Consider the following 20,227-nt stretch of genomic DNA (forward strand, 5'->3'; position numbering starts at 1 on the left):
CTCGATCACTTCCTGCAAAGCTGGAGCCCACTAACAATATTTGAAACATCTGTCAAACCCCACTACTGAACTTTCAGTACACAGCAGGAAGGTAAACACGGCCAATCATTATGTGGCAAGATACTGTGCTGTAGATTCAGACCACAGCTTGCCACACACGATGTCTCCATGTAACCAAGTCCTATGAAGTTTGTTTAGCTTTTTGTGGGGGCTTTTGGGGATAAAAAAATTAAATATAAAATTAAAAAGCAAACATACCCAATACAGTTACAGTTGTTGATGACTGGGCATTTCCTAGTGGGAATGTAACTGCTTTGCATATATATTCTCCTGAATCAGAGAAGCTTATATTGTTTAGTGTGATAGTTGCATCAGTAAGTGAGTAGTTCTTAAGTGACACTCTTCCTTGGTAGTCTCCTCGAGCAGTAAACCCATATTTAGGATGATGAACAGCAATGGTCTGTTTACTTTTACCATGTATCTTCTCCCATGAGATTTGTGTTATTGTTCCATTTATTTCAATTATGCATTTCAGGGTGACATTCTTACCCCAAACTGCTGTTACATGTGGATCAACAACTGGTTCAACCAAGGCACCTAAAAACAAAGAAATGTTGTGTTAGTTGAGAGATGGGTCCAAATCACTAAGTTAAGAACCATATTCCAAGATAGTTGTCAATAGGGAAGGTGGGACCTTGAGCTGTTCAGGGTGTTGGGATCCAAAGTTTTATTAGGGGTCAGTGCACAGAGCAGACTCATGAAGCTAATTTTCTCCTACTGATTACTACCTTCCTACCACACATTCAATCTTTGAGAGCAAACTGACTATACAAAGGTACTTCTACTGTTTCTTCTGGCCATTTGGTTTAACTGTACCATGTCCTATTAGGGAACCAAAGTAAGATTCCCTAAAGCACCAAAAAAACCAACACCACCCCCAAACAAACAAAAAATCCCCCAAAACAAACCACATGTCCAGTACTGAAGGATGAGTCACAGGAAGTTGAACTGTTTAACACAGTGGTCTCCAAAGTGGGGTGCGCAAGAGGATCCTTCGGGTGCGTGGCAGGAGGAGCGCCATACTAACAGCTAAAATGCTGTACTTTCCCAGACTGAACTGTGGTTTGGAGATTCTTAAGCTGCGATTCTCCACACTAAACTTTTCCTTTCATAATAAAATTGAACAGTTACCTTTTATCTTTCAGCTCACCACCCTGTCAGAATTACATTGCGGAACACTTTTTTCTCCTTACCTTTCATGTGTATGGAGAGTAGTACGATCAAGGAAACGTGAAGCTGCCAGTTTGATGCTTCCAGCCAACCCATTGCTGCAGGAGAGGAGTGATTCTGATTTGCCTGTGTTCTTCTGGGTAGTCCCTGTGCTTCGCCTCTGTCAGATCCTCAGACAAGTCTGCCAGCAAGCCTGAGAGGAGAATGTGAAAGACAAGCCTGTTACAAACCAGTTCTGCCACCACACAGACCTCAGTTGATCACCTCATGGGGAGGACAGCAGCAGGGCGGCAAGGATCCCAAGCTGGTGTGAATTCCTGAGACAGGAGCATGGTCTGACTGCCCACACAGGGATCTGTGTAAACTTGGAAGCTGCCCCCACCCTCAGTTCCTTCTTGCCGGAAACGCTGACAGAGGGGAAGGAGGGTGGGTTGTGGAATGGACATGAGCAACACATCTCCAAGAACACCAGTTACGGAACAGGTAACTATCTTTTCTTCTTCCAGTGCTTGCTCATGTCCATTCCACATTAGGTGACCCAGCAGTTCCTGTGGAGGTGGGTAGGGGTGCACAGATACACAGACTGTAATACAGCTCTGCCAAACCAAGGCCCTCTGGACGTCCAGTCTTGTGTGGTCTGGGACAGAGCACAGGCAGGAATACGACCTGGCTCATGTGGAAGGAAGATACCACCTTTGGTAGGAAGGCTGGGTGGGGCCGCAGCTGCACCTTGCCCTTATAAAACACTCCCTTTACAAGAACTCTAGTTCATACGAACAAAGCCTAAGCAAGACTAGTAAGAGCAGCAAACATCCCATGCACCGCCACTGGCTGCAAGAAGGAACTGAGGGTGGGGGGAGCCGGCAGCACCCCCTATACCGTGCCATGCAGGCGCCACTCCAGAGGGGGCCGGAGCAGCTCCCTTATGGATACTGCTGGTGTAAAAACGTCCTGCACCGGTGCATGTGGAGAGCACACATACAATGGGCGATGGACATGAACAAGCACCCGAAGAAGAACTACTAGTTCAAACCAGCAAGGGACCCATGCCCCATGCTGCAGAGGAAGGTGAAAAGCTCCAAGGGTGTCTGCCAAACTAACCAGGTGGAGAAATTCCTTCACAACCCCACGTATGGGTCAACACCATTTACATAATCAGATACTCACTACAAAGGTTAAAGGGAGATAGATGTACACTACAGAATAGCTCCCCAGCTGTACCTGTGTGACTCATCAGGTTTCTAGGAATACCTGTGATAGTCTCTCTGGTTTATGTTGCAAATGCTCAGCTGTGGACTCTACACTTAAGCAACGGTGGTCTGTATGTGCGGATGGGAGGTGGGGGGAGAGAGGACCTTCTTTCCTACCCTCTATAACCAAAATGCATTCCAGGGATTTATATGTTTCACAGCCGTTATTTGCATCTCTCAGTGACACCATTTTTTTTTACCATATCCTTAGAAAGCCATAAATATCCCCCACTGACTTGAGACAGAGTTGAACTGATGTTTCTGAGGTAAAAATTAGGCTTTGAGGATCAATTTAATCTAGTGTCACTTCACCGACTGCAGTGGAATTACACCAGCAATGCATTTGGTCCCAGAGCCACTATCCACGAGTGTACAACTGAGGGCCAAATACTGCTGTCCAGATGAGGAATGGATCCTGGTAATGCACAGGAAAAAAGGGTCCCCAGCTAAATCCTGCTCACTTTTGAGAGATGAGAAGTCCCAGGATTTGGCCCCTCTCTCTAAAAAATATCTCCCCCTGAACTATCATTTTATTATCGATTGTTTGAGCTGCAAATTGGGAATTTTGTCAGGATTCTTAAAAGAAAAAAGATGATTTTTTGTGATATTATTCTCTGTAATGACCCAACATAAATTATTCATCTGAAACTGAAAAGGGAAGTGCCCTCTCTGGGATTATTATTAAGGCTCTGATTTAGTCATGGTTATTTTTAGTAGACATCACGGACAGGTCACAGGCAATAGACCGGTGGTCCCCAACACGGTGCCCGCGGCTGCCATGGTGCCCACAGGGGCATCTTAATGCGCCCGCGTCCTAGCCCCCAGGAAAGCACCCGCCAAAATGCTGCCGAATTTCAGCGGCATTTCGGCAGGGACGCGTCTCGATGATGCCACTTGCCATCGACAAGTGACGTCATCGAGAGGCATCGCTGCCGAAATTCGGCGGCATTTCGGTGGGTGCTCCACCGCCGCAGTGGTCATTCGCCAGACGAAAAGGTTGGGGACCACTGCAATAAACAAAACTTCACGGCCCCTGACCAGTCCATGATTTATACTAAAAATACCTGTGACTAAATCCTCGGAAGATGATGCTGGGGGGCTGGCCGCCCAAGGACCGCTGCCTGGGTCAGTGGACCACGGCTGCTTCGGCCACCCCGGGACCCCTGCTGGGGGCCGCCAGAGAAGCAGCTGCTGTGGCTGTCCCCAGGGCCACTCCAGCAGCTGGCCCCAGAACCACCCCCTCCATCCTGGGGGAATGGAGAAGAAATAATTGGGGAAATTGGCTAGAAGAATTTCACAGAGCGTGTCAAACAAAGGGTAAAATAAGTGTGAAAAATGAACCCTGGAATATGCAGCATTTAGCCAAGGCCACAGGTCACTCGTAGCAGCACACCTATGTACTAGTGATCTCTGTGGCCTGTATACAAAAAGCTTTGAAAATTCAAATAGTTTAAGGTGCTTTCTGTTAATATGAACTACCACTGAGCTAAACTCTAAAAGAGATTAGATTGTAGACAGAGAGCTCATGGATGTAGACAGCCACACACATCCAACCAGACCTCCCTTCACTCCTTAGAGACCAGTCTGTTCTTTCAGCTTTCCCGTTGCACGGGCCCTTCACATTCAGGGGAGGGAGCCGGGCACACACCCTATGGAGCCGTTTTCTGGGAAGGTGTGTACAGGACACAGCCATTCAGAATTTGGCTCTTGATGTCTGTATTCGAAAACTGACTTATTAATTCCTAGCCAGACAGACCCTCACCCTACACTATGCCACACCATCCATCCAACCCCAGCCCTTCCTACTGACACTACCAACCCCACACTGTGCCATGATGTCCAGCTTCCCCCCCCCCGCAACCTGCCCCACTCACCCACCATGGCTCCCCCGCTTACTAACAGGGTCCACTCCCCCCCTCTTTCCACCTCAGTCTCAGCTGGTTAAACTGTACTGGGAGCTCCCTGCCATGGGCCAGCCTGTCCTCAAACCACCAGGGGTGATGGCAGAGGCCCCAGAGTCACGAGACCCCTTTCATCTCCGAAGGCTAGATGAGGAACGAGGGGGTGGGCAGGGGGTCTACAGGACAGAGGAGCTGGGGTAGATGTTGGGGCCACGGGGGTCCAGGTCAGTGGTTTTCACCCTATGGTACGTGGCTCCCTGGGGGTCTGCAGAGCACGTCTGAGATGTCCACCGCGGTCTGCACCTCCATTTGAAATGCTTGGGGGGGCCGCGAATGAAAAAGGTTGAAAACCACTGGGTTATAAGAAAGGATGTTAGAGATCAATGCATGTGTTAGTAGGGGCAGAGGCAGGACTGGGGGCTAGAGGAGGGGTCTGAGGTATTGGGGGGCTGAGGACTAAGCGAGGGATGGTGGGGGCTAGACAAGGGGAGCATGGGAGGTATTTCGGGATGAAGGCTAGAGGTGGGATGGTGGGGGCTAGAAGAGGAGTGGGAGGGATTTGGGGGACTAGAAGAGGAGGGAGGATGGGACGTATTTGGAGGAGGGGAGCTAGAAGAGGAAGGTTTATGAGGTGGGTGGGAGGCATTGGGGGGCCGGTGGGTATTTGGGGGCAGTAGTAGAAAGGGGGTGGGAGGCATTGGGGGGCTGGGAGGAATTTGGGGGTGGGGACAGAAGGGGGCTGCGTGGCATTGGAGGGATGGGGGTATTTGGGGGTGAGGGTAGAAGGGGGTGGGAGGCATTGGGGACCGGGAGGTATTTGCGGGCGGGGGCAGAAGAGGGGGGGCAGGAGGCATTGGGAGGTATTTGGGGGGGCAGAGGGTGGAAGGGGGTAGGAGGCATTGGAGGTCTGGGGGGTATTTGGGGGTGCAGGGGCTAGAAGGGGCTGGGGGGTAGAAGGGGGTGGAGGGTAGAAGGGGGCTGCGCAGCACTGGGGGGATGGGAGGTATTTGGGGACAAGGGTAGAAGGGGGTGAGAGACATTGGGGACCGGGAGGTATTTGGGGGCAAGGGTAGAAGGGGGAGGGAGGCATTGGGGATCGGGGGGTATTTGCAGGCAAGGGGTAGAAGGGGTGGGAGGGATTGGGGTGGGTGTAGAAGTGGGGAGCGGGGGTATTTGAGGGAGCTTGGGGGGGTATTTGGGGGTGGAGGCTACAAGAGGGGGGATGAGAAGCACTATGGGGCTGGGGGGGTATTTGGGGGACAAGGGTAGTTGAGGGGGGTGGGAGGCATTGGGGGTTGGGGGATATTTGAGGGCGGGGGCAGAAGAGGGGGGGTGGGAGGCATTGGGGGGTATTGGGGGGCGGAGGGTAGAAGGGGGTGGGAGGTATTTGCAGAGGGGGCAGGGGGTGTTTGGGAGAGGGGTGTAGAAGGGGGGGGAGGGAGGCATTTGAGGAGGGGGTAGAAGGGGGTTGGGAGGCGTTTCCAGAGGGGGGCGGGGGTGTTTGGGGGTGGGGTGTAGAAGGGGGGAGGCAGGCATTTAGGGAGGGGGTAAAAGTGGGGTTGGGAGGCATTTGGCGAGGGGGCGGGGGCTATTTGGGGAGGAGGTAGAAGGGGGGTTGGAAGGCGTTTGCAGAGGGGGGGCGGGGGTGTTTGCGGGTGGGGGTAGAAGAGGGGGGTTGGGAGGCATTTGGGGGGTGGGAGATATTTGAGGGGGGTAGAAGCGGGGTGGGAGGTGTTTCAGGAAGGGGCGGGGGCTAGACCACGCGGTGGGAGATATTTGGGGAGGGGGCGGGGGTAGAAGAGGGGGCGCTCAGGGCCCACCCCCCGCCTTACCCGCTCGCGCTCCGGCCCGCGCCACTTGCTGCTCAAGAGCCGCCACGCGAACGCCTCAGGGCCACTGTGACGCCCCCCGCGAAGCTCCGCCCCTCCCGACACGGCCAATAGGAAGCGAAGAGAGAGCCCTGACCAATCGGAGCGCAAGAAAAATCCCCCCACCACCCGCCGTGCTTGAGTGCGAGGGTGGGGGCTGCCTGCAGTGTCCAGACCCCTCCCCCCAGCAGGGTGCAGCGGGGACCAGACCCCTCCCAGGGTGCAATGGGGGGGGGCGGCTGCAGTGTCCAGCCCCCCCCCCCGGGTGCCGCAGGGACCAGACCCCCCCCAGGGATACAGCGGGGGAGGGGGGCAGCCACACCGGATCCGGGGGCACTTTGCGCAGCCACTGCTGTGATGAGCTGGCGAGTCTCAGCCTTGAGGGCCAGGTGCCCCTGCTGCCACCCCCCTCCCAGCCCCCCAGCTTGTCTAGGGGGCGCCTCCCTTTACCCCCCCCCCCCCGCCTCCCTTAGAACCACGTTGTGCCCCGGAGGCCTGGGGCCGCGGAGCCGCTGGCAGTGGTTCTGTAGGGGGCCCCTCGCACCAGCCTCAGTCCATCCTTCCTGGGGACGGGGACCCTGATTTCCAGCCTTCCCTGGGGGAGCCTCCCCGAATGGGCTCTCTGCTGCGGAGCCCCAAGCCCCTCCCACTCCCCACCAGCGGGGATGGGAGTGGGGTGAATGCCCCCGAGGCAGTCACATCCCCCCCCCTGCCGGCTACATGCTGGGAATCCAGGCTGGGAGGCAGGGGGGCTGCCGGCCGTGGGGTGCCCTGCAGCCTGGTGCCATTCACAAGGAGAACCGCGACGGCCTGACACCCCAACCCCTGTACGAGCTCCCGCCCTGCCCCCCCCATGCCTACTGCCTCTTGAGCAGCCCCCCTGCGGTGTCCCCAGTACCTCCCCCCGGCTGTGTCCCCTCCCCCGCAGCTTCCCAGCCCGCCAGCTCCCGCCCCGTGACATCCCCCTCGCTACACTGTCTCCCTGCAGCTTGCCCCATTCCCTCCCTGAGTCCCAGCTTCACCCCCTGACGTCTCTCCAACCCCACCTCCCCCCATCACGGCCCTCGCCCCCCTCTAGTGCCCCGGCCCCTGCTCCCCGTGGGGGGCTTGAGAGGCTCCCACTCCCCGGCCGCTCCACTCCCCAGAATTTGAAACTGCTGGTGTTGAGGAAGGTGGGCCTGGGCTGGGCCAGCTTCTTGGGCAGGTCCTCGTGAAAGAGAGAAGAGCGGGCAAGGCTGAGAGGCCCCTGCCTTGTTCCCGGGGGGCACAGGGGGTCCCACAATTTGGCCCAGTGTCACCCTCCCACATACAGAGGAGACATCAGCTCCCAGCAGGCCATGCTCCATCTCCAGCCCTGCAGGGATGAGACCACAATCCACCAGTGCCCCCCACCCTGCCACCACCATCAGCAGTCAAGCCAGGGAATCACCCCCTTCTCCCCTGCGAGGGCTGCAGGACTCCCTGCCCCCTGCAACACCAGCCTCCTCACCATGTACCCCAGAGGGGGGTCGGATAAGGGTGGATTTATTCTTTCCATTCCTCAGATCTAGCCCTCAGTCCTGGTCTGCCCATACGTGATCCAGGGTCTGGAGCAGTTGGCTGCTTACCCAGGGCTACCAAGGAGCTGCCAGGAGAAGGGACTAGATTCTCCACGGCTCTGCATCCATTCACACTGGTACCCGTCTCACACATGGGGAAACTGAGGCACCAGGGAGGGCGATATGGGCTGCGCCAGGTCAGATTGGGAGTCTGTGGGAGAGCCAGGAATAGAACCCAGGAGTCCTGGCTCCGTGGGCAGCTTGGGACTCCTCCATTCGGGGAGGCTGGGCGCTCCCGGACTGCAGCCCTGCCCCAAGGCTCGCCCCCGCTCAGCATCCCCTGGGCCCTTATACCCACCGCCCATGCCTGGCTCCCAGCCTCCCCTGCTCTAACCGCTAGACCCAGCGGGGCTGGAACAATTTTTATAGTGGGAGGTGCTGAGAGCCAGTGAACAAAACTGTAAACCCCGTACAGGATGGAAACCACTTCAAGCCAGGGGGTGCACCACGACTGGCCCTCACTCCCTTCCCAAAGCTAGCGGTGGGACCTGGATACCCTGGCTCCCAACCCCCACTCTAACCACTAGACACCACTGCCCTCCCAGAGCTGGGGATAAGAACCAGGAGTCCTGGCTCCCAGCCCGGCTGTGGGTGGAGCAGGACGTACTGGCCATGGGCTCAGCTGGGCATCGCTTACCATCAGGTTGGAGGGGACGAGTCATGGACGGCGTGTACCATGGGCTGGGGCAGGCTGTGTCTCCCCAAACAGCCCAGTGTAGCCCTGCCCATGCTCTGCCCAGAAGGCCCCCTCCTGCTCGCCCTTCCCCCTTGGCCCCAGCCCAGGCCAGCTGGCTGCTCCTCCCCAGGGCAGCGTGCTGGGGCTGGGACTAGGGTGGCCATGGCCAGCCTGTGGCCGGGACTTGAGGAGGCTGGGGGGCACCTGGGGATGCCCACCAAGTGCTTGTGAAGAAAGGGCTGGGGTGGGGGCTGTGTGCTGCCTGCCCGGCACTCAGGAGCTGGGGGTCCATGCACTGTCCGCCCACCCAGCGTTTGGGGACTGGGGGTCACGGGTGGAGCGGGGGCATGTGTCCCCCACCGAGCATGCTAGGGGAAGCCACAGGGGGGTGCTCTGGGCTCCGGTGGGGGAAGGGGGCCAGGAGGGGCAGGGCCGGCTGGGGGGATTGGATGCTCCATAAAGCAACCAATGGATCAGATCAATGGGCCAATCTAACCTGTATCGCCCCCTCAAACATCAGATTAATTGGGCCATCTAGCCTGGTATACCCCACCCTACATGAGATCAATGGGCCCATCTAACCTTGTTATCCCCACCCCATATCAGAGCAATGGGCCCATCTAATCTGATATCCCCCACCCCACAATAATATCAATGGGCCCATCTAACCTGTATCGGCCCCCCCCACACCCCAACATCGAATCAATGGGCCCATCTAGCCTCATATCCCCCACCCCACATCAAATCAATGGGCCCATCTAGCCTCGTATCTCCCCCACATCAGATTAATGGGCCCATCTAGCCTCATATCCCCCACCCCACATCGGATCAATGGGCCCATCTAGCCTCGTATTCCCCATCCCACATTGGAACAATGGGCCCATCTAGCCTGGTATCTCCCTCCCCACATCGGATCAATGGGCCCATCTAGCCTCGTATCCCCCATCCCACATTGGAACAATGGGTCCATCTAGCCTGGTATCCCCCTCCCCAACATTAGATCAATGTGGTCTGTGGGATGCACCCTTAAACAGCTGAAGTTGGTTAACATAATCAAGTTTTTGCTTGTTTCTTTTACATGTATCTTGTTTTTAGTAACCCACATGGAACACACAGATTAACTTATTTCATCTCCAGTGTAATAGGGACCAAGTCTTCTATAACACAAGCTCTGCGTCTGGTCTGGTTTTTCCAGGTCTTTAGCACACATATGCCTGCTTTCGATACTTTCGCAGTTGTTGCGCAGACAGTCCTTTTCGCGGAATTCGTGCAAGTGCATTACTAACTATTGTAGAAGAAACATAGTGCTTGACTGCTAAGAAGCACTGCAAGTCTGTAAGAAAGCATATTGCTCTCCCCAGCTGAGCTCTCTCTTTCAGTAACAGAAGGGGCTGTGTCTGAGGCTGGGAACCCAGTGCGGAGGCTGCTCCAGCATGGCCGGCAGCAGGGCAGTGCAGTGGGACCGGGGGTAGCATGGGGAGTGGGTGGCTCCTGTATAGAGAGGAAGTGTGGGCTGGAGGCATGGTCAAGATGGACACTGTCCTGATGGGAGAAGCAGGGGCCTATCTGCCTGGTTTGCCCTCTGCCCTGAGTCCCTGAGCTCCCCCACAGACCTGAGAGGGGGCTGCCCCAGGCTGTAGTGGGCCAGGGTGGACAAGTATCCCAGACAGTGAAAAGAAGAGCAGCCTCTCCTGCAGGGTCGGTGAAACTGAGGCAGGGAGTGGCTGGGCCCAGGGAGCTGAAAGAGGAGCTTGGGGCCTAGCTCTGGTGCAGATCTTGCAGCCCAGGCTACGCCCTGAGTGTGAGGGGACAGTCGCAGCTTGGGGAGGGTGGATCTGGTGGTTCAGATCTGGGGTCTGGGGTTGGAGGAATGGCTGGAGTTAGGGATCAGAAGTCTGTTTGGGTCTGGGGTGCAGGAGTGGAGCTGCGTCTTTGGGATGTATCGCATGTGGGGTAAAGAACTGGGTATTTGGGGACAGTCTTACTGTTGGGAGGGGTCTGTCCAGCTGTGGCACTGGGAGTCGGAGGTGGAGTAGTTGAGGGAATGGTTCGATGTTGACTTTTAAGGCTGTGGGTAGGAGCTGGGGTTTGGGCTGCACTCCTGGCATTGCACCAGAGGGTCTTGTGTTTTTGTCTGAAAACCTGCTCCTCCTTTCACCTTTCCCTTTCAGTTCTTCCTCGCTCAGCTTGTACACCTGGAAAAACAATCTGAGTCCCAGGAATTCCACTTGGGTGTCTGCAGGGCAAGGTGGGCCCTGAAATCCAGCAGCTGGGAGGCCACTTGCCGTGGTTTGTAGCCTCCCTCCCCTGCCTTCTTCTAGGAGGCAGCAGAGAGCACCTGACACTGCTGCAATGGGAGAGTGAAGCCGCCCAGGCTGAGGAGGAACGGCAAGGCAAGGAGTTGGTGATAGATGCCTGGAGCCCCTGTCTCTCAGGTTTGCTTGTGGTCACAGTGCCTGAGTGACATGGTAAACCCACGGCTCATTCAGCCAGCCGCAGTGTGGAAACCAGCCGCTGTGGAGCCCACGCAGAGTGCAGGGTAAGGCACGTGCAGGTAACACGATGGCCTTAAGGTGCAAAAGGCTGCTGTGAGGGAGAATGTCAGTCTGCCTACTGGCCCAGAAAGACCCTGCCTAAAGGCTGGGTAGATAGATCCATGGCCCAGTTCCTTTCTAGCTCCTTGGGGAGAAAGGAGAGAAGATGTGGGCTGGAGAGATGAGGATTTTGGCTCAGGCCCAGTTGATGAGAAAAGCCCCTCCTGTAAGCAACGTCCCGCTTCCCCCACCCTGATTCCTCCTCCATCCTGGCCTAAATGAACTTCCTATCACCAACAGAAAGAGATCCTGTCCTCTGGTAAAGAGGTCCCCACTTCTTGGAGGCACATTTATGGTTCTCTGCCATTTTCAAGCCACCCTCTTCCTGTCATGGCAGAAACAGACGAAAGCCAAGAGGCAGAAGATCATCTGGGTTCATGGCGGGATTGGGGCCGGAGAAGTTCCTGCTGGAAGAGCTAGCCGGAGCCAGAGCCACTGTGAAGAGAAGGGATGAGGGTGACTCCAAACTCTCCTGGGAGATTTCCCTGTCCAACGAGAGGGGTGGAGAGAATGGGCAGGAGCCACTGACCCAATCCCTGAAGGTCAGACTGTTTTATTGCCATGATAATATGCAGCATTTCTATGGGAGCTTCTCAGCCCTAGTCCCCAAAGCATTTCACAAGGTGGGCTCAGTGGCATTATCCCTATGTTACAAAGGGGGAAAGCAAAGTTACTGTCACTCACTCAGCATGACAGTCCTTGTTGTCCAGTCAGGCAGCCAGACTGGACTCCATGGGGAAGGAATGTCCTCGTTTCCTCATGATACTTCGGTGCCAAGTGGTAAAGGACAATTGTTTCCAATCTAATCCTGGCATCCTTTGGGGCTGAAAGCAATGCTACTGAAGCAGGGAGCGGTGTTCTATGAACAATTTGATGTAGGCCATAGCTCTCCATAGCTTTCTTCTCTGGGGTGAAACCCAACAGCTGGGTGCTTGCTATTTCGATTGGAGTTCTTGCCAAATCCTTCCCCATGCTAAAAGTACACTTCCCTGGAGTAGAATCATGTAGCAAACCACCCAAAATCTCAGCAGCGCTAGGCAGGAATAGCATCTGCAAACATGGCCAGTTTACTCCTTTACACTGGCTTAGAAAGAGTTAGAGAGATTTTATATGCGTACAGGCATAACATAAATGAGGTATAACAATCATAATTGGCTACAAGAAAAATAAAGATAAAATACTTACTAACACATACTTAAGAAATTATCTTGGTTTCAAAGCAAATTTTTCTAAACACATGCTTCAGTAGTCTTCCTGACCCAACTCCCTAGGGCGGGACCTCTCCATCAAAGTTACCCAGTTGTGTCATTTTGTCTTCTCAGGTGTGGAGAATGCAATAGGCAGGAAGAGATGTGTTTTGTGGCTGTCTGCCCCTTCTGTCCCTGGGGGAAAATGGTGACTAACAATTGCTTTGCAGTGGGAAGAAAAGCTTAAATGTGATGCCCCAAATTCGTTTGGGCTACAGAACAGTGACTGAGGTCATGTCAGGTCTTGAGGAAATCTGCTAAATTAACCTGTCTGCTATATAGGGGCTATTTTCTTTAATTTTAAAAATAATTATAGTTTTCCATCAAGACAGCTAATACAAGTTAGCTAACTCCATGGAACAGCCTAGTGGACTCAAGACCCAGATAGATTTAACGTCCTCCCCCCATCACTCCTCAGCTGCAGGGAGAGGGGTCACTGCACACCCAACTTACATGCATCTGGAACTCCCATACCCAGACACCCCCACCAAGCCTCACCCTGCACACCCAGAACCCCCCAGGCCCTCCATACCCAAACCCCATCCCATTGAACCTCAACCCCTGTATCTGGAGCTCCCCTGCCCCCAGATCCCAACCCCTGCACCCAGAACACTCCCACTGAGCTCCCTGCACCACTGAGTCCCCACATCCACACCCCCATCCCACTGACCCCCAACTAACTGCACCCATAACCCCACCAAGCCCCACTCCCCCAGCACCCAGACCTCCCTCCTGAGACCCCCACACCCAGTCCCTTCCACTGAGCCCCAACCACTTTCATCTGGAAGCACTTGCAGAGTCCCATTACTGGAATCCCCCACAACAAGTCTCTGTGCATCCAGATCCCCCCCACATAGCTGCCTGCACCCAGATTGTCCCACACAGAATCCTCTCACCCCACAACTGGATCCCCCAACACTGAGCCCTCCACACTTGGTTCCTCCTGGTTGAGCCTGCCTGCCCCACACCTGGTGGGCCCCAGGGTGTTTCTGGGACAGGCCTTGTGATGTGTCAGGGTTGGGTGCAGCCTCCTCACTGATTCCATGTCCCAGGGGTGGAGGCTGCAGGCAGGGCCGGCTCTAGCTTTTTTGCCGCCCCAAGCAAAAAAAAACAAAAAAAAACCAAACCCCAGAGAAAACGGCAGCCACAGGGAGCTCGTGGAGGTCGGTGAAGGGCAGCACCTGCCCGCTCCCTCCGCCCGTGGGCAGCCAGACACTGTAGCCCACTCACAGCCGGGCGAGAGGGGGTCCCCCCTCCAGCCTTGGGGTGCCTCTCCCGGCCGGGCAGGCTCCAAGAGGGCCGACACAGGCAGCACTGGCTGGGGTCTGTGACCTCTGCTCGGGGCCGGCATTGCAGCAGGGCTCGGCACAGTACAAACGGCACCGGGATCAGTGGGGCCTGCCCCTCCGCTGCCGGCCAGGCCGCTGCAGAACCCTCCCTCCAGTTCCCGCCGGGCTGCCACAGAACCATCCCTGGCACCGCTGCCAGCCGGGCCGCTGCAGAACCCTCCCTCCTTCCGGTGCCCAGGGCCTGCAGGAGGTGGTGGCTCAGCCGCTCTTTTAAAGGCGGCTCGGCCAGGCTGGGCTCAGAGCAGCACGGGAGATGGAGGCCGGTGCAGGCAGCGGGGAGTGGCGCATCCTGGGGAGCCCGGCGGCACGATGAGTGGCGGGGATCACTAGTTCTTGCCCCGCCCCCCGGGCCAGGGTCTGTGTCCCTGCAGGGCTGGGCTGGCCGCCCCAAGATTGGCCGGAATGCCGCCCCTTTCAATGTGCCGCCCCAGGCACGTGCTTTCTTGTCTGGTGCCTGGAGCCGGTCCTGGCTGCAGGGTGATCTCCCACCTGTGTAAAGCCAGTGGCTTGTGCTCCCCCCTGCCAGGCTGGAGCCTGCCTGTGTGGATTCTCTGATGGCTAAGAAGCTGTGAGGGCCTACTGAACTTTTCCCCACACTCAACACACATGTTATTTCTCTCTCCCATGGGGATTCTCGGCTGGGTCGTGGTTTCCTTGAAGCCTCTCTGAGTTCCCCTACAATTAACAGATTTTCCACCTTTCTGTGTTGGCTGGATTCCCTGCTGAGTCTCTGGCCTCTGTTGACTCTCACAGGATTTTCCCTGCTCACATTTCCTGGACACGCCCCCTTTGCATCTTTACAATAATGTCCCATGTGATTTGACTTGCTCATCATCTTCCTGCTGAGGCTTCTGCTCCAAGGTCTGTCTCACCCTCCCATCACCCGCTGGGACACAGAGAAAAAAAGTCAGAAACAGGAATGGAAAAGCAGAGAACAAATGAAAAGAACAGCTGGAGATGAAGACAAATGAGGGACTGAATTTCCCCAAACTCTTCCTCAAAGGGGAGGAGGGGATCAATTCTACATCCAGTGCCCTCTAAACACCCAGGGAGAAGGAAGTTCGGGGAGGAAGCTACTGCCAGGAGACAGTCAGGATAGGTAGGAAGCCAAGAGCAATATCTGCCCTGAGGATATGACTGTTGCTGCAGACAAGCCTGAACCAAGAGAGTTCACAAGGTCTTTGTTGGGAATCCCAGCTGTTTCCTTCTGGCACTGAGTTCATTTCATTATTCCTCACCTGTGTCAATGTCTCTCAGGCTCTCTCTTTCCTCTGAGCCCTGGAGATCTGGGGACAACAGCTCTGCCCAGCTGGGAGATATCAGGTTTGGAAACTGGAATCCCTGCCCACAGAAAAGAAGACAAGTCAGATCAGGTGAATTCATTTGTCACACACAAAAGAAGTTCTGTTATTTTAACCCCTTCTCGTTTGAAAGCAGGAAAATCCTGGGGCCAGCTCCCCAGCTGCTCAAGGGTGCAGGAAACTCCTCTGAGGAATTTAACTTTGCCCAAGTCTACTGGGAACACTCACAATCCAAGGGGTTCCTAAAACCCAGAGCAGCTCACTGCATGTCCCAGAAAGGGAAGACTCAAGCCAGAGAGGACGGCCTCCAGGAACTGCTCCTTACTGAGAGAGAGAGGCCCAGAGACACCACAGGAGTGGGAAAGGCACAAGGCCTGACAGCTGATGGGGGGACACTCCTTTGTCTTTCCTTGCCCATATGTTTACATTCAATTTCTCAGATTAGAAGCTGATTTGGGCAGAGATTTTACTACAACCTAATCAAGGCTTTTAGGGTGCTACTGCAATACCAATCATTAATATAAAGGTAATAATTGGAGGGGACCTTGAAAGGTCATTGAGTCCAGCCCTCTGCTTTCACTAGCAGGACCAATTTTTGCCCCAAATCCCTAAGTGGCCTCCTCAAGGACTGAACTTCACAACCCTGGGTTTAGCAGGCCAATGCTCAAGCCACTGAGCTCTCCCTCCTCCATGAGAGTAGGTTTTGTAATCTGGACTGACCAGGATCTTGTGCACAGTGGACTGCTATGAAGCCAATTATAGCGTTATCATTATCACAGTGTGCTGTGCCCGTCCCAGGCATCCCAAAATCACTAATCTAGCCCCACCCCCATCATGAGATTCTTTTTAAAACAATAAACTCTGGGAAGAGGCTGCAAGAGACCTGAGGTGAGAGTGGCTCTGGTGGGATGAAGGAGGCAGGATGGAGTTGGAGGGGTGGGGCTGCGAGAGGAGGTGGGGCCTAGGACGGTGTCAGAACTTTAAGTGGGGGCCTAGGAAGAGTAGGGCAAAGGGGGCGTTGAAGTCTGGGAGGGAACCGGGTGGCACTGCAGGGACAGTACTGAGTGGTGTGCAGGGGGCATGGCAGCTGATTGGGCTGTGGGGGCCATATGGAAATGTGGGACAAATGAGCAAGAGCTGGGTGGGGCCTGATGGGAAGAAATGAAGTGGAGAGGAGGAGCCATGGTGTGATGACCCACAAGTGGCCAGCAGAACAGCGCTCCTCCTCTCCGCTGCACTTTCTGCCAGTTTTTCTCCTCTCCCCTTCACATCTCTGCTCACTCCCCCCTCGTTCACCATCCCTGTTTGCCATCCAGGTGCCCGCCCCAAACACACATACAGCCCTTTGTCCCTTGCTGTGTCTCCCAGCACGGTTGCTTATTCCACCTTGGCTCCCCGCAGTGCTGCTGCATTGTGACCGGGGGAAACCAAGAGTGATGGTGGGGGAGGATGTGGAGAGGGAGTGAGGGGTGCATGGGGAGAGGGGGGGAATGTTTTGGGTGGAGAGGCTTGCTGGGAAGAACGAGGGGCGTACAGATGGTGCCTTGGGGGTCTAGGCAGCGCGCTTGTCGGCACTTGAAGGGCTCTTCATCCTCTGCTGCCTTGACTCCCGAGTGCATTGCGCTGGCAGTACTGTGGGGAACCCCGGTACATCACTGCCTCTGCACAGAAGCACTTGGCTCCTCTGGCTCTGCGCAGCATGGTGGGCCAGAAAGCAGAGGATGGGCTTCCCCTTTTCCTTCCCACCTAAGTCTCCCTGCTCAGTGTCAGATCCCTGCACCCCAACTCACCCCTATAAATCTCCACACACCCCATGCACCCCAAAGCTTCCTTCACTGGCCCTGCCCCCTGCCCCCCTCGCTGCCACACATGGGCTTCTCCAGAGCCCACCCCCATGTTCCCTGCCTTCCCACGGGCTGTGAGAGGAGGAGAGCTAGTGAGTCAGGGAGCGAGGCTAGCAGCAGCCCAGAAAACAGAAGCAGCTGAAAGAACTTGTCCCAGTGTTGACAGCGCTGCAGCATTTAAAGCGTAGACATATCTTGACTCAAAGAGGGAGGGAACAAAGAGATGCACCCACACATCACCAAAGCTCAAATGCTTCCAGAGTGCCAAAACTCAGTGTCCCCTACACTGTCCCACATTCTGAAAGCTCCAACTGGCCCCTCCTCCACTGTGGAAACCTCTAATTTCCCCCTCTGCCAACATCAGCTATACAATTAGGTTTTTGCCATACAAATATCTGCAGCACGTTGAAAATGTAGGGGCAGTGTAAATTCATTCAACACCACACACTACACATTGTATTAGTCAGTCAGAAGCCTCCATTTTTAGACTTACCAAAAGGTGCCATAGACGCTTGAGTTTGCGACACCAGAGAATCACAGAAACCAGGGACACTTGCAACATAATTTAGATCTAGTTGCTAGAGAGTACGTGGGCTTTTCACATGCAACTGCAATGTGGTTCTTTTCAAAACTAGAATAGGACTATTTAAGCAGTCGGCCTGGGCATTTTGAAGTTAACCCTTTGGAAACAATGGCTAGATGATATAAACACTCAATGACTTTCTCCTCTTATTCTGGTCCCCACTCTGGTTTCTCTCTCTCCCTTCTGATCTTGGCTTCCCTTTAACACTTTCATATTCACTACATGAGATTTGCACAGCACTTTATCCACATACAAACTCTATCATTCCTAAGTATTGGTGATATGTTTCTTAGAGACAGACGTACCTCATCCTACCTTCAATCTTGTGTCCCCCATCATAACTCTTTCCTTCTGCTTCTATGCTCCATGACCACCTCACCCTCCAAACCCTTCGGTCGTCTCCATATCCTGTAGTGTTTTGTGCAACTTCAAGGCTCTACACTCTTTTCTCCAGTTCTTCACCCCATAGGTGCATTCATTATTTGTTGTGACAACCCAAAGTTCCTGTGAACCTCCCTTCCTGGCTTCCTAGAGGAAAACATACCATTTTAATCACTCCCTAGTTTATCTTTTCATAAACTAATCTTTCTTCTCTGATGAGTGCACTTTACATGACAGTTCTTACCATAAAGTACTTCGGTGTCAGTGGCACTTCCAGTTTCCTGGTATAAAATAAACCACGTTGTACACCACATTATTGGATTCTCAGCCTGTGGTCCATGGACCATTGCTATTGTATGGAGAGTTGGTTGGTCACATGGTGCTGGCCTTTCCTAGTCTCTAGCTATTAGATCAAATTAGAAACAGCTAAACAGCCAGCCAAATACATTCTTAATATTACACTTCCATGATACACAGGGATGTCAGGCAGTTATGAATGGGAAGTGGAGGGGATCCACATGCCAGTGACTGGGAAAGGAGGTGTGCATGAGGCACTCTCTGTCAAGTTGTGGTCCACACACAGACCTCAACTGAGGACCCCTGACTCATAGGGTGTCACTAATGTAATATATTGTACCCAGCAGTTCCCAGGATCTGTTAGGAAAATCTTCTCTTCATTAGCATGCAGGAGTGCCCTAGCGCAAATCACTACCAAAGCTAGTAGATGTCATTGTCCTTTGTTAATGTTTGTAAACTCTCCGAAGATATAAGGCACTTTCTAAATGCTAAGTGTTGTTATGTTATTGCTGGCAGACACACAAACCACTGACATTGGAGCCTTCCAGGGGGTTTCTCTACGGACGGGAATTCGTAGTAGATTGAATGGTAAGAATAAAGCTTTTAGTATTGTAGCAGGGTGGACCCCTGCTCCGGCCCTGAAGGGGTTAAAACCAGCCCTGGGAAGGGCCAAGGCTCGAGAAAACAGCCTTTAGGCTGGGCTGATTGGGGAAGTGGCTGCAGCTGGGGCCACGCCCCAAACTCAGCCCAGGGCCTTATAAGAAGGCCAGGGAAGCCAGAAGCCAAGATAGTCTCTCTCTGAAGGCAGAGAGAGAAGGGCCTGGTTGCAGGGAGCTAGCGACTGGATACTTGAGTGAAGCAGGGCTGGGGAAAGGCTGAGGAGCTGGGGAGCTCCAGCCTGGAAAGCCCCAGGCTGTGGCCTAGCGAAGGGCTAACAGGTACTGGGAGTTGCAGAGGGCAGCCCAGGGGTAGGCCGAGGCAGCAGGTCCAAACCCTCCTTGCCAGTGATGAGTGGCTGATACTGCAGCCTGCCCCAGGGCGTCGGGGCTAGACAATGACTGGCAGTAGCCATACACTGAGGCAAGGTGGGGATAGAGGGTGGGGGTTCCCTGAGGAGGGGAGACCCAGAGAGAAAGGGGTTACTGCCAGGGGGCAGCACCCCATGTAAAAGGGCACTGGGTCCAGGGAGGGACACGGGCGGCCAGAGGACAGGCAGATCACCAGCCTGCAGAGGGTGCTCCGAACAGAGCTAATTCCTGGAGTTACCAGCAGGAGGCACCGCAGGGGTGAGTCTGGCCTGTCTACAGTATGAAATAAGACTTACGTGTCTCTCACATCAGTAGTGCCTCCCCTTTCTGAATCCTTTCTAGAAGAACTGACAGAATAGGCACTCTGCTACCTTTCCCCCGCAGTATCTTCCTGATAATCAGGGATTATAATGTACTTATTTGCCCTGCAACAGTGAGCCATCACTCAGAGTTTAGGGCCTGATTTTCCATTGGTGTATGCCTTGTGTAGTTATTTACACCAGTGAAAAGCAGGTGGAAACCTCAACCACTCAGATCTGGTGGCATCTTAACCCCCCTTGCACGGGTATAAATGACTGCACAAGGCAGAGAGCAATGGCAAATCAGGCACTTAGTTAGTAGTCAGTGTTCACAGGAAGCTGACTGAGGCATCACTAGGTCATGTAGTGAAGAATCACCAGCACAGACAGGGTTCTCCTAGCTCCCCTACCTTCGTTCTAAGCAACACAGACAACATTTTCCTGTGGTGGTTTATACCATTTACACCTAAATCCACATTTACGCAGCTAAACAGAAGTGGCTTCTTCAACTCTGAAAAACAGACCACTTATTTTGGTGCCTGACTGAAGAGCCTTGTGTTTGAAAATGTTACAGAGGGCTGCAGTTTCGTTGCAGTGTGTCGGAACCTGCAGTGGTGCCCTGTTCTCACCATCATCAAGGCTAGAATTCAAATTCAGGAACCTAGTGGCAGAGACTCATAGAATCTCAGGGTTGGAAGGGACCTCAGGAGGTCATCTAGTCCAACCCCCTGCTCAAAGCAGGACCAAACCCAACTAAATTATCCCAGCCAGGGCTTTGTCA

This window comes from Mauremys mutica, chromosome 22 (genome assembly GCF_020497125.1).
Source record: "Mauremys mutica isolate MM-2020 ecotype Southern chromosome 22, ASM2049712v1, whole genome shotgun sequence".
Classification (NCBI taxonomy): Eukaryota; Metazoa; Chordata; order Testudines; family Geoemydidae; genus Mauremys; species Mauremys mutica.